The following is a 13,973-nucleotide window of genomic DNA, read 5'->3' on the forward strand; positions in this document are numbered from 1 at the left end:
TTGGAAGCTAATGGACTAATAAATAAAGATTATTATTAAAATATGTTTTATTAACCCCCCTTGGATGTGAGTTAGGGTTATGCCCTCTTTTAAGGGGTTTGGAGGCATTTTGGGCTGATTTCCAGAACTTGATTTTTGGCTCATTTCTTTGTTATTCTTCAGAGGCTGCCAAACCTGTGGAGAAGGAGACCCAAGAAGGGGAGTTTGTAGGTTTCCAGGGAGACCCAAGAATGGGATTTTGTAGGTTTATAGGAAGGCTAAGGATGGGAGTTTGAAGCTATTCCATGTGCATGCTCATGCAGAGTTTGCCTTTGTGTTGAACAGTGCAGATTTGTGAGTTTTGGGGTGTATTTTTTGTAAGAGTTTGGTGTTTCCGGTTGAGTATTTCATATCAGTTTGGGTTTCTACTGTATATCAGACTTTTAAATGTTAAAATAGAGCTGAAAATATATATTTGGATATGATTATACTTATATGATAAATTATTAAGTTTTTGTGGTGATTTTGGGATATTTTGTGCTATTTTCGAGAGCCCGATGAGCATTATTTTTGTCCTCCGTTTGGGAGCTATTGTGTGCATGTTATACAAATTTGGAAATGTCATTTTATAGGCTTTTATGCTGCTCAAATTTCTATAAAAATTTTCACTTTAAGATTTATTAATAATAGGTGAAGCTGTGAAGCTTTTGGTACTATTTTTGGCATACCCGATTTGGGGTTTATTGAGAAATTGGTGGATCTTTGAAATATTGGTTGTTTGATCTTAAGATCTGATTAGAGGTTGGAAATATCATACAAAATCAGTAAAGGGAAATTTCAGTGGTATTAGAGCCATGATCTTGCCAGCCTGAGGGTTTGTAGAAGCTTGCATGTCAGTTTTGACAACTACCTAGATCTTGCATGTCAGTTTTGACAACTACCCAGATCTTGCATGTCAGTTTTGACAACTACCCAGATCTTGCATGTCAGTTTTGATAACTACCCAAATCTTGCATGTCATAATTTATGGTTGCATGTTGCTTCCAATCAGCTGGATGTCAAAATTTATGGTTGCATTCTACTTCTAATCATTTGCATGTTAGTTCTTGGTGAATTTGGTGGTTGCATGTTGCTTCTAATCAGCTGCATGTCAAAATTTATGGTTGCATGCAACTAAGTGAAAGAGAAAAGAGATATTTACAGGGAAAAAAGAATAAAGAAATTTTGATCAAACCTCCAGTTGAAAGTAAAAGTATAAAATCCAGGGAAGGAAAAAGTATGGCTAATCCAGATGAGATGGCAAAGAAATTCTTCCAAGACATCCAAAATACTCAGAAGCAAATAGTGGATAGTTTGGCAGAAACTAGAGAGGCTTTGTGACTATTGACAAAAAAACTACAAGGAGTTGCATCTATTAATGAGAAAGGGAGCACTTCATAGGAGCCAAGAAATCTGAAATCCACACCATCTAAATCAACCAAAACTATTTTCTTGCCTGCAGATGAGCCACCAGTACCAAATCCAGCCATTAATCCTGTGGAAGAGGTTACAGGTAACTTGATTACATTAAGAGCTACTTACAATGGCTTAGATGATGAATTTCGTAGTTTGGTTCCTTTTAGAGAATATGTGGATATGATGAACACTTTGATGCCCAAGAAAGAGTACAAAAGGGAGCATGACATAAGTGGAAGAGAGCTTAAAAATAAAATAAGCAAGTTTATAGCACCTACTTTTGATGGAACAAATAAAATTTCAGCTAGAGCATGGCTACAAAAATTACAGACCTTCTTCACACTTAACCCCATGAAGGAGAGTGATGATGTTCAAATTGCAAGTCTACACTTGGAAGATGCAGCCTATGATTGGTGGTATCATGGAATGACTACTCAAGGTCATGATCAGGTAGCTACATTTGATGATTTTAGTCAAAGAGTGATAGATAGATTTGACCTCAAGGATGATGATTATGAGGATGTTGTTGTGCATGATGGTAAGATACCTGGTAGAGATGATCAGACATTGAGCATTCATGACTTTTCTAAGAGAGAGTATCAGGCATAGTTAGATGCTTCGACACATGAGGTTGAGACTGGTAGTACTTCACATGATTTGTCCAGCCAGCTGAAAGTGAACAAAGACAGTATTTTGACTTCATTATCTCATCATGACAGGTATGTAGAGTTAGTTGGTATTGGTCATATTACTCAGGTGAGGAGTTTTCTTGAGTTACCAGCTGATTCTAGTTTATAGATATGGACTTGAGATTATTATATTGTCATTTGGGATTCAGTTGACTGGAGATCTTTAACACTTTTTGGTAGCAGTGTTTGTTTGGGTGCTATCATGGATTTGATTAGTAGATTGCACGGTGTTGTCTTTTCTTGTGCCAGCAGCTTGTCCGATGCTGGTATTAGTTTTTATACACCAGTGTTGGGCTTTGTTCATATATCCAGTCGACCATACTTGCTAGAATGTGTTGATGATCTTTCATATTTGGCAGTGTGTACCAATGAGTCCCAGGATCATATTGGCATTGATGACATCTAGGAGGATGCAGTGGGTAGTTTTGAAGACTTAGTTTCCTTGGCAATTTCTTTTGGTACAGAGGAGTTAGACATCAGTGCTACAGTTTTTGATACTCCATATGTTGATATGAGCTTTGGAGTTGATTCACAGGATATGGATGGTAATACTCTAGAGACTAGTAACTTTGAGGATACTCCTTTAGACAGTGCACTAGAGGAGGTTTGTAGGAGACAGTCTAGCCAGTGTCATCATGTGTCTAATCAGTTGAGAGTTAGTGAGTGAGACATTGCTATCGCTTGCCAGCATTTTGATGCTGCTCATCAGTTGTTAGCCATTTATAGATGGGGTTCTCCTACTAGTGATGAGCAAGGAGGCAGTTATCTTTCCTTGATAGAGTTCCACTCTTTATGGGAGGCTATCCAAATTTTGAGACAGGATTATATGCAGTTGGTAGCTAATAGAGATTATCTTATGGAGTGGGGCAGTACAGCATACGATGCATTGTTGGCCAAGGAAGATGAGGTGAGTGAGCTTACTCAGCAGCTTGAGGTGACTTCTAAGATTCTTGAGAGTACACAGTTGGCTTTCAAGGAGTCACAATTTTATTTGGCTAAGGTGACCATGGAGTTAGAGCAACTACAATCTTTACTAGATTTTGTACAGTCACAAGTTGTGGTGTTTGATGATCTGAGGATGTCCATGGTCGAGATTGTCGAAGATAGTGGAGATGGGGATGCATCCATCCTTGATACTAACATTGGCATATCGGGTTCATCCCCACTAGAGTCAGGTTTAGTTGAGTTGGGTGCTGTAGTAGATTGTTGTGGTATGCCTGACATGGTGGTGACCTCTAGCACTAACGGCATGAAGACTAGAGATGTTGTATCAAAGACCATGTGTGATGTTGGTGAGCCGATAGTTGGCATGGTTCCTACTAGTAATACTACTCCCTTGGCAATGTCTTTGGAGGTAGTAGTCAGTTCCAACTTGGTTAGTGATCGATTGAGAGTTACATTTGGATTGCAGTCTAAGCCACTGACTGATATTGGTGCATTCTATCTGCATTACATTGTAAGGTATGCTCATCAATTTACCTTTGATGACCATGTTGATGAGATGATGATACAGAGATGTACTTTGGTTCCTAGTGCTTATCATCAATTATGGGATAGTTTAATGCCTCAGGATGAGAGTTGTGATGGGCATGACATGGCGATAGGTTCTACAGTTGATAGCTTGATAATACATGACTTAGAGCAAGAGTTTTAGAGTGATGCTTCAGTGGGTGTTGTTATTGATTCTACTCCTTTGGCTATGACATCTCTTGACTTAGCTGGTGATCGGTCATAGTGGGTTGTATCACTTGTTCATGGTGAGCTATTGACTGAGGTTGGTTTTTTTTATCAACATTATATTGCAAGGTATGTACATCAGTTAGCATTTGATCCTTGTGTTGAGGAATTGATGGCAGGAAAATTTGGTTTGGGTTCCAATTCTTGTTGTTTATCTTGTGATGGCTTTTCACCATTAGGGGTGCATGGTAGTTATAGTTATGAGATAGTGGTTGATGATCTACAGAGTTTTGTTGACTGCAGGCATTGTATAGTGTGTGGATTCTCCATACTTGGTATAGTTTCATTCGGGAGCATTCACCATTGTTGCAGAGTTGATTGTACATTCTGTATAGGCCAGTGGAATGCATTGATGGTATTTACTGTGTTGGTAGTCCACTTTACTTGGGTTTTGATGTTCTAAGAGTTTGTGTCTCATGGGTTTCTGACTGTGGAAGTTGTGATTTTGGAGTTTGGTTGAGCTATAATTGTCAGTTTGATTATGCATTCCTCTTGGTCATATTGCAGAGGATATTGCAGGAGCCTGTGTTAATTGGTAGTAGTATACTTCATGACTACATTTGGGATCCAGGTGGATTGATTGGTTTATTGCATAGCCATTCCTTGAGGACAAGAAATGTTTTGGAGGGGAGGACTTGTCATGTCCCCTTTTCATATAATTAAAAATAATAATCTTTGCTAAGGTGGGCAGGCCCAAAAAGGTGAAGTTTTGGAAAAAGGGGATAATCTTTGGAAGCTAATGGACTAATAAATGAAGATTATTATTAAAATATGTTTTATTAACCCCTCTTGGACATGATTTAGGGTTATGCCCTCTTTTAAGGGGTTTGGAGGCATTTTGGGCTGATTTCCAAAACTTGATTTTTGGCTCATTTCTTTGTTATTCTTCAGAGGCTGCCAAACCTGTGGAGAAGGAGACCCAAGAACGGGAGTTTGCAGGTTTCCAGGGAGACCCAAGAATGGGATTTTTTAGGTTTCTAGGAAGGCTAAGGATTGGAGTTTGAATCCATTCCATGTGCATGCTCATGCAGAGTTTGCCTTTGTGTTGAACAATGCAGATTTGTGAGTTTTCTGGTGTATTTTTTGTAAGAGTTTGGTGTTTCCAGTTGAGTATTTCATATTAGTTTGGGTTACTTCTGTATATCAGACTTTTAAATTTTAAAATAGAGCTGAAAATATGTATTTGGATATGATTATACTTTTGTGATAAATTATTAAGTTTTTGTGGTGATTTCAGGCTATTTTGTGCTATTTTCGAGAGCCCGATGAGCATTATTTTTGTCCTCCGTTTGGGAGCTATTGTGTGCATGTTATACTGATTTAGAAATTTCATTTTATAGGCTGTTATGCTGCTCAAATTTCTGTAAAAATTTCCACTTTTAGATTTATTAATAATAGGTGAAGCTGTGAAGCTTTTGGCACTATTTCTGGCATACCCGATTTGGGGTTTATTGAGAAATTGGTGGATCTTTGAAATATTGGTTGTTTGATCTTAAGATCTGATTAGAGGTTGGAAATATCATACACAATCAGTAAAGGGACATTTCAAATTTGATACATTTTATCCATTGAAAGGTTATCTGGTGAATGTTATGGATTTTTTTTTCCTAGTTAGATGAATTAATAAATTATACATATAATCACATGCTTAAAGAAACACTTTGGAAATAATTTCTTACAGTTTTCCATAAACACAATATAGAATATATTTTGGATTATTCATGGAGACAAGCGAGTACTCAAAATATCAGTAACTCAACTATTCCTCTCTATCTTTTATATACCTTCATTGTAGGATATGGTAGATTGGATTGTGATGGTTCAGATTCTTTTCAAGAGGCTTATGTTTTGTAACGAAAAAACTTTCTTTTGAATCATGAATCACTATTTGAAATAAACTGGGTTGTATTTTTAGTGGACATCTATAGAATATCCTCAACAATAAGGGTTCTACTCCGTTGGTTCACCTATGATAGTTTTAAGATAAGCTAGTGGAATGAGAAGCTAGTGGTTTGTAGTGCTTACTCAAAATGAATTTATTTTTATTAGTATATTGCATATCGGAGCTGCTATCTATTTTAATCAAATAATATTTATATTTTAAGTTCATTTCTATTCAGGAAACTTCTATGCTAAATGTTGTCTAGATTATTTATTGGTTTATTTATAGAAAAATACATTAAATTATAATTTTTTCTTCTTATAACCTACATAATTTGAATGAGATTATATTTTTGACTTCACAATTTTGAAATACCAACAAATCCAAATTGCAAGCCTACCTTTACAAAACTCTTGTAAGTAGTTTGTTTTAACTTATTCTACATAGATGATCATAAAACATATTTATAAGTTTGTCTAGGGTTTGTTTCAGGTATAATTTTTTAGACTTGTATTTGTTGGAATTACATGGTAGGATGTAGCTAGAGGATTAGGTAGTGAGAAGACATTAATAATTTGTGATATTTAATAGAGGTATCTAGGTATTCTTTTATGCCATATTATATATATATGTTATTTTTATCATTGAATTAATTTATCTTCTTACTCTCTTTTTTACTAATGTCGCTAAACTTTCATAATTTTATGGTTGAAAATAACTTAATGAATATGACTGAATCATTTTTTTCTATTTTAGTAACATGGATATAAAGATCATTTGTAGAAATAAATCAGAAAATGTAAAAGATAACTTTTTAAAATGGGGAAGATGCCTATGAAACATGGTTCCACAAACTTCAATGAAACCTTGAAGAATTTGGAAGTGTAAGGTTGATTGTCAACCCTTAAGTCAATATTAGATGTTACGCAACTAAACAGAAAGTTCAACCAACTCTTATCAACCTTGGAAAATATATATATATTAAATAGGGAAGATATGCATGAAACATGGATCGATGAGCTTTAGTTAAACCTTAAAGAGTTTCAAAGTTTAAGGTTGATTGTTAACATTTAAGCCAAGATGAGATGTTGTCCAATTAAAGAGAGATTTTAACCAATTCTTATCAGCCCTAGAGACAACTAACTTTTAAAACATGTCTTAATGGAATTAATCAAAGGAAATGATAATATTGAACAAGATATTGTTGTATCATCAAACCTTTAAATGGCATGTGCCAACTCGCTATAAACTTAAATCCTCAAATCTCTTGAGTATTTTTCCTTCTTTAATCACCTTCCACCCAACCTCCTAACCCATTTAAAGGCGGCTCAACAACATAAAATGATATTTTTACTTCTACTAACAATGAGAACTATAAAATTTCAAGGGTACTATACTATGATTACTATCTATATATAGATTACCATGGCCATGAATATTCATAATGATGCCTAATTTGTATTAGAAACATGACCTAGACTTTCTTAATAGTGTCTATCAAATGGCTCCAAGAGTCTATGATTTGTATCTCCATGTTCATTTCATATTTCATGAATAATCTTTGACATATTCAAGGGACCAAAAAAATATTTATTGATCATCACAAGTTCATTTTCAATGATAGAGCACATTGACTATAATTGTGACTATCATAATAATACTTGAACAAAAAAAACCCAAATTAGAGGGTATAAATAGTATAAGATCCTTGTCTTGCAATTGGAAATGATCAAATTTTTTAATCAAAACTTTATCCAACTTTAGAAAACTATGGAAGATCCTAAATCTTTTTATGATTAATCAATACTTTTTAACTTGTTGTAACAATAAAAAAATGGGGGTAATTTTCATGCTAGAGCATCAAAGATATTTCTTTAAGCAAAAGAACTTGATCTAAAACAAAATGTATTTGAAAGAATGTCCAAAATACTTGTGAATTCTAGAGAATCAATATTTTCCAATGGTTCCTTTGAAATTTATATATAGATCCTTTTCCAAACCCTTGGAAATAAGTGTTTTAAAGAAATTTTGAAAGGATTGATTCAAAATACCCCACACTAACATATATATAGAGAAAATAGAGCAAAAAGATAACTCATGAACTGTAGAAATTGGATTTTTTTTGTTTACTTAATCTCATTGAGTGCATTGCACTACAAGTGTATAAAGTATACTTCACATTGCATTAATAACTACTCACTATTAGTGAAACACTTTATTAATAATCTACCATAAACAATAAGGTAGATGATGAACATATGGTTGTCTAGTTTTGATTAGTATACTTCCTTAGGATAAAATTTTATTCTTGAAATTTTAAGCCTTTATCCAAGAATATAACATGCCTTTATGCATAACTATATACACCTACTTCAAAATTAAAGGTAATCAACATGGTTAGGAGTCTCCACTTCAGAATTTAAGAAAAATACTTGTAAAAAAAAACTTAAATGCAAAGACCAAATTTATTCTAGGAAATAATTTCTAGAAGCTTCACCAAAAAAAAAGTACCATAGTTCCAAGACTCACCAATTTTTGGCAAGTCTTGAGCCAAGTGACCCTAGCCAAGTCTCTTAGGGGTCTAAGACTCCTTAAGAACTTACACTAGGTGAGACTCACTAGAAATTGGTTTTTTTCCAAGTTCTTACTAAGTCTTGTCATTTTTTTGTCGACTCCAAGTCTCATTTAAATGTGAACAAACTAATCTAAATTATCTTTTTATTGTTCAGGAATGTTTAGTTCTACAAAGTGCTCTCAATTCCTATTAAATGAAGAGGACTGCAACTATTTGCCTATATGATATTGACAATATTAGCTCCATGCTTCCAAGTAGAATGGAAAGAAAAAAAAATTTGGGTACAAAGTCAAATATAATTGAACCATGTGTCAACTATGAGGGAACTTTGTAGGAAAGAAAGAGGTTGTGGCATAAATACAATAAAGACATTATATAAAAATAGCAGTTAAATGCACATCAATATTAGATACCACAAAGAACTTTGAAGTCATTTTAAATGTAAAGGACTACAATTGTTTGCCTATATGATATTGGTAATATTAGTTCCATGGTTCTGGATGGAATGAAAATAAATTTTTGTTTGGGTTCATAGTTGAAAATATAATTGAGTTTACATCTCAACTATGAGGGAATTTAGTAGGGAAGAAAAAGGTTGTGGAACAAAGACAATAAAGACATTATTAAAAAATGGTAGTTGCATAATATACCTATTGGGGATATTTCAGATATTCCTAAAGATAGGAAAGACTCATCTATTTCTAAGACACCCACGTACTAGAACACCAACATATATTCTAGGTTGCATCCTAGGGATACATTGAATAGCAATAACTCTATTTATAAAAATTCTAAGCCATTCAAATAATATTTTCTTTATGGGTAAAATATCTTTCCATTATCCATGTTGATATCATTGTGTACTTATACATAGCTCTATTATCATCAAAATATATAGCAGGTATCATCATTTTTTTTAATTTTTAAGCTTCCACAATACCTACATTAGGTTGTTTTCTTCTAGGAAGTGTCAAAAGTTGTCTATCTTATGGACTCATTATGAACCAGTATTTGGATTAATACATTGCATTCTAATATTTTCCATTTTAAATTTATCTAAGGTTGAAAGTACTTCTTTGATTCACATGAGATGATCTAGATTTCTTTGTACTAAGGCTTATAGACATCAAGTTTTCACTTTAAATTAAAAGTATTTTAAGTGAAATTTTTGTATTCTGGATTAGTTGAGATTGTGTCTTAGATTTTATAAGTGTGGTTCCTTGTGTATGGATGCAGGGCCAAAATAGTTCACAACCTTATGGCATGATCTTTAAGCATTGTGGGTAAGTTTCATTTTCATTAATAGTATTATGATTTGTGCCTTATTAAGGACATTTTTCTCTATTGTATATGTAACCCAATCAATTTTGAAACATGTTTTGTGCTTCAATGGATATATATGGGACTTCACTACTTAATAGTGTATATCCCATTTTAGTTTAAATATCTGAGCACAAACTATAAAAGACATTCTAAGCACAAGAATTTGACCTTTACTTCTTGTTCTTTCTTTCAAATCATATGATGAGTTTTTCATACATTACTTCCAAATATATTTGCATTTACATCCTAGGTATGAGTGGTTTTGAAAGGAAGATTCATGTTTAAGGGGAACTAAAGCATGACATGTTATACCTACATGTCATGCACTATTGTTTTTGGGTCTAATTACTTAGATGCAATCAGTGATTTGTACCCATTTCCCTTTCTTCTCAAATACATTGTTATAATGCAGTAACTCTTTTATGATACACTTAGTGTTCTTACATACCCTATCCTTCAAGATGTACAAGGAAGTGGTCATTTAATTATGGGCCCATAGTGGTTTCCATAACCTGGTAATCAAGCTCTAATTTCAAGTACAGGTAGTATTAGTCCACAACATATTACTCAATCTCCTAGTGTAAGCCCATCTGCATCACCTACAAATAGAAGCTTAGTTGTACACTATGCAAAGGGATCAAGAAAGAAAATTGTAGTAGGGATCATAACCCTTGGAGATATGGGATACAAGACATTCATAAAGTATTTCTCTAAGTTTCATCTAGATAGAGCTAATTCTCCAAGATCAACAAGCCTAAGATAGAGACACAACAACAATGGTTTACCTAGGTATGCACATGAGTTGAACTATGCTAGAACAATTATTTTGAGAGATTGTGTTACCAAATCAGTTATTACTCAATGTAGGGCACATACCAGCCCCCTCTCTCCATTATTCTTTGATCTTGATGACACTCTTCTTATGAGTACATTTGTTAATGTGAATAATCATAACTTATTTCAAATTATGTTATTTTTAGGTGGTAATGGATCTAATTATTCAAGCTTTCATGTGAAAAATTTATATGCACATCTCTACAAACTCATTTACAAACTTAGAAATGTGGTCATACATGACATTAGTCTTAGCAATGACAGTGACTAGATTGTTATCATCTCATCTAGGGGCACAAGATATTTTTTTTGTATATCACCTTTTGGTGGCATTATGAGCTTGAACACCCACTAGGTAAATATTGTGGATGAAAACATGGCCTCCTTATTGATATACAATCAAACAATTGATTGGTGATTAATCCCCAGGCCATTGAGGGCCAATCAACAAGCCCTTCCACAACCTTCACTAGCTATAACCTTATCTATTGTGAGAAGGATATAGAATGGGAATTGTGGTTGGAAAAACACTATGAGTGGAGTTGAAATTATGGGAAGAGGTAGGAGTCTAAGACAGCTTCTATTGGTGTCATTTTTTTCTGAAGTAAGAGTGGTGGGTAGAGCATGCAATCTAGCAGTGCCAATCTTAGTTTAAAGGATGAGCTATGGGTCTTCTCTCCTTTTGGGAAATTCATAGAATATTCTTTGCATCTATCTAATGGGATAGAAATAAGGTACTACATTGATATGCCTTATGGAATAAGTTGTGCACCTTGTAAACCAACCCTTGAACAACACCTAGGAGTAGTTGTTGAGACACTTAGAAAATGGGATGCTTGTCAAATACCCATCAAGGTGGAAAGAGAAGAGGATATAGATAATATATCTAAACATGTGACTTCAGGTGATTTGATAGGCATAAATGGTTTAGGACACTATAAAAATGAAACTATTCTAACCAATAGTTGAGGGCTAGGAAAATGAGAGGCTGACGTGGAAGAGAAGCATCATTAGTAATATTGTTTTTCTAAACTAATAATTCTGCAATGATGGTTTGATTTGTAAAGTCTTTTTCACTTAAAAAATGTGTTAGAGAATCAAAATTGTAATTTTAAGTTGGTCTTTGTTTGACATAATTGGTACAAATTGGAGAGTGTAGATTTATTGTAGTCCTAATTTTAAGTACATATAAACATGTAAGCACATATAAGCATTAATTAAGAGGATTATGTTATAATATTAGCCCATTGCCTTTATAAAATTTATATTTCTAGATAAGACATCTTCATAAGATATTGTGAGGTCATTTAAAGCCTCACCTTAATTCAAGTTTTTATCAGCTTGATTCCTTTCATTAACACTCCACCTTTTCTAATAACACATAATGTACTATTGGTTGCTAAAGAGGTAAAACTTAATCAAAATATAATAAGTATAGGAGAAAACTACATATTCAAGAAACTTGTTCTTATTTAAATTTATGGAAACTACTATTACAATATGGGAACTACTATTTCAAATATTATGTGAAACATTTATGTGGCCAATAGTGTTGTACAATAGTGATAGTCTTTTCTTATTGTGAATCTTTTAGTTATGTGAAAAGAATTGCAACAATGCCAAAAAATACTCATGGAGGATGTCAACACCATTGTTTGGAGAACCGGGCGAGTATTGGTGCATGTTGTGAAACAATTAGCTTCTCTTAAGGATGGTAATTAATCAATAATGAATAATATTTTAGTTTTTTTTCATTGTTATATCTCTTTTAATTTTTTGGTACACATGATATGTTATAAATGTTAATAAAAATTAACATGTCATCTAATCATTATATTATAGGTAAGCTTAGCTTGTGTAGATCTTGGAGGTTATGGAACATAATATATGTATTACCCATAACTATTGTAGGGGTCCATGAAACTATTCCTACATTGAAAGGTCATAATTGAGCTATCCCTCCCACAAAGTATGTTACACAATTTGAGTTCTACTTAGTTTGAGTTATCATAATTAATTCTAATATTCTTGAGTTGTAAATGTAATATTCTTTATGCCTATTGGGGGATATGCCTCAGTGAATGTTCTTCAAGGAGACACCATGCAATGAGCTACTGAAAAAGTATACTAACTAATCACAGAGTGCAAATGTTCACAATTTTTAGGCAACCTATAAATGTCTCTAGTTGTCATTTCATAGAGATTGTTTCTAACTAAAAGATTGTTTCAAATTTATTTTTTCCATTAATTATTTTTTATAAGGAATATTATGATTTTGTAGTTTTCCATATAAGTGTGTTTGGTTGTGGTGTTAAATAGGTGGAAAATGGTTTAAAGGGCAATAATTTTCCTATTATTATGGTTAAACTCTGATCTTCACATGTTTCTATTATACCCACTACAGTTATACCCATCTTTTAATTAACCTTTTAAAGTCTGAAAATCAATTGATATTTTCATCTTAGCATCCATTTTTCCCATTTAAGAATAAACATCCCCTTTGGAAAAGATTATTTTAAATACATAGAAAATTCTTTATTGTGATCTACGCAAAATTAAACTTAGCACACATCCTCAAATGAATTCAATTTTTTTTGCATGATTCTTTAAAGGGTACTAGCTTAATGGAAAAGCACCTCCATTATAAGTAGGAGGATGGTGGTTTGATCTTGCTATACCCTAATATGACTAAATTCATGATTAAATAAACAACCAAATAAAAAATTAAATAAATTACCAAATAAATGATCAAATCAACTACCAAATAAACAACTAAATAAGTAACCAAATTAACTATAAATTTAAAAAAAACTAAAATAATTAACCAAATCAACTATCAAATAAATAACTAAACAACTACCAAATAAACTATCAAGTCAACTACCAAATATACTACCAAATTAATGATTAAACAATTTAATCATTAAATTAATAATTGGCAATAAACTTCTAATGGTCACATGATCAAATTAGTCATATATCTGTAGTTTTTAGTAGTTTATTTAGTCATATATTATTGTTTTTGTACTAGTGAGAATATTTGCATGCCTTATTTGCTTCCACATTTTGCATACATATTTACCAAGACAATTGAAATTGCAACATTTAACCAAAAACCTCCACCCTTTATGATTTGATGGATGTCCATACTTGTTCCAAAGGTCCCTGTTAGGATGTAAAGTCCACTAATATAACTGAAAGGGGGGAAGGGGGTGAATCAACTATCCAACTATTATAACAACTATCAACCATATTAATCCTTAACCATATGAGCCATATAATTAGAAACCATAACAAGATACTCATACACAATAACACCATATATGTTAACTAAGGAAACCCTTGATTAGAGGGAAAACCTCGATGGGGATGGTACCCATAAAATGATGTACTAATATAAGCATTCCTTGTTAGAGGATGGAACATGTTAGGACTCAATAAGAAAATTCAGTACATATCAGTCCTTATTATGGGACTTTGAATTCCTATTAGGAGATTC

General features: G+C 33.1%; 1 pseudogene; it reads left to right on the forward strand.

The window, feature by feature from the left end:
* The window catches only part of LOC149574745 (autophagy-related protein 18g-like), a 79,066-nt pseudogene extending 67,578 nt beyond the window's left edge, over window positions 1–11,488 (forward strand).
* The last annotated feature ends 2,485 nt before the right edge of the window (window positions 11,489–13,973 follow it).

This window comes from Cupressus sempervirens, chromosome 2 (genome assembly GCF_028749045.1).
Source record: "Cupressus sempervirens isolate cs-2001-9-10 chromosome 2, ASM2874904v1, whole genome shotgun sequence".
Classification (NCBI taxonomy): domain Eukaryota; kingdom Viridiplantae; phylum Streptophyta; class Pinopsida; order Cupressales; family Cupressaceae; genus Cupressus; species Cupressus sempervirens.